Source organism: Oreochromis niloticus, linkage group LG3, assembly GCF_001858045.2.
Source record: "Oreochromis niloticus isolate F11D_XX linkage group LG3, O_niloticus_UMD_NMBU, whole genome shotgun sequence".
NCBI classification, from domain to species: Eukaryota; Metazoa; Chordata; class Actinopteri; order Cichliformes; family Cichlidae; genus Oreochromis; species Oreochromis niloticus.
The window spans coordinates 74,276,607-74,278,307 of NC_031967.2; the positions used below are offsets into that span (position 1 = coordinate 74,276,607).

The 1,701-nt window shown below is 43.0% G+C and overlaps 1 long non-coding RNA gene across 1 annotated transcript; it reads left to right on the forward strand.

Moving 5' to 3' along the window:
* The first annotated feature begins 745 nt into the window (after positions 1–745).
* Positions 746–1,442, forward strand: LOC109201483 (uncharacterized). The gene is made up of 2 exons (XR_002061539.1): positions 746–791; positions 1,283–1,442. It is a non-coding gene; the product is annotated as an uncharacterized LOC109201483 (long non-coding RNA).
* The last annotated feature ends 259 nt before the right edge of the window (positions 1,443–1,701 follow it).

The window sequence follows — 1,701 nt, forward strand, 5'->3', positions numbered from 1 at the left end:
CGTCTCCTTCATGATGTGACAGCTCATGTTGTGTTTGTTGTCCTCTCAGTCTGTCAAGTGGAGGTGGAGGAGGGGGCGGAGTCTGTCCAGCTGCCCTTCAAAACCACACAAAACCTGCCTGGAGATGCTGGAGTGGTGTGGAAAGACAGTTCATACAACAATGTCCACATGTATTACAGCGGCTCTGACCAGCCTCTCAGACAGCACCAGGTTTACAGAGACCGAACGAAGATGAATGAAGACCTGCTGAAAACTGGAGACCTCAGTCTGACCCTGAAACACCCCACAGAGAGAGACAGTGGGAGATACAGATGTGGAATTCAGAGCAAGAACATCTGGATAAGATTCAAAACAGTGCAGCTCAAAGTCAAAGGTTTGTTTGTTTGATTATTTCTGTGTGTGTGTGTGTGTGTGTGTGTGTGTGTGTGTGTGTGTGTGTGTCTGACTGTCTTGTGTCTCCTCTGCAGGGAGAGTTCAGGTCCAGGATCAAACAGTGGACATCAGGAACAGAAGCAGCTCCATTGATCCGACTCCTCTGATGGCTGATCAATCAGTTTGATCTGTGTGTTCTTTGATTATTGATCAGTGATGTCAGAGTGGAGTCAGTGTGATGTTGTTGTTGTGTGTTTGAGACTTTTAGTGTCCATGAAGGTCTCTGCTGCCGTAGATCCTCTGAACTGTGACAGAGGGTCTCACTCTGGAGGAAACTCTCAGCACTTTCCAGCAGCTCCTCCATCATGGAGGACGTTCCCTCACTGTAACAGGTGGAGGAGAGAGGAGAGGAAGCACAGGTGGATCCTCTGAGGAAGAGGAGCGTTCATACAAACCACATGATCACATGACCAGAGGGGCGTGGCCTTCAGTGGTAGTAATAAAGGAACAGTCCACATGTTCCACTTTGAAGGCTCATCTCCAACAAAGCAGACCTGTGATCACTTTAACTCAGTATGATGGATTGTTTGGATTTGTTTCTCCCACTGAAAACGTTACATCCAGATGAACAGAATCAGCTTTTGGGATCATCCTGCCCTGTTACACACATTCATATTTCAGTCACTGCATTTTATATCCTCATTGCTGTGCACACAGACCTGAAACTTCAGATTCAGACTTGGACTCAGAGGCTGCTGAACCTGTTTTCTGGAACAGAGACGTGTTTGATATAAAAACAAACTATGTGTCAGCACTGAGGAAAGGAGCAGCTTTATTTGTATTTTAGAAGTGTCTCTGTGTGTGTCTAAGTAAAGTTTATTTCACATTATCACAATGTGCTGAACAACAGGTGGATCCTCTGAGAAAGAGGAGCGTTCCTACAAACCACAAGATCACATGACCAGAGGACAAGCATGTGTAGAAACACATTAAAGTCAGCCTGTAAACACGTTTGTGTAAATTCTAGTCGTGTTTTCCTGTTACTTTCAAATAAAAGCAGAGAAGGCAGACTCCAGTGTTGGTCAAGTTACTTGAAAAAAAGTAATCAGTAACTAATTACTGATTACTTCCCCCAAAAAGTAATCCCGTTACTTTACTGATTACTTATTTTCAAAAGTAATTAATTACTTAGTTACTTAGTTACTTTTTAAAAACACGATTTACAACCTGAATAGGTGATAAAGCGATAGATCTTTCAGCCCAATTCTACTTTTTCTGCATAATCCATCATACAAAATGTAATCAAATGGAAACGTCTCTTTTTAAAAC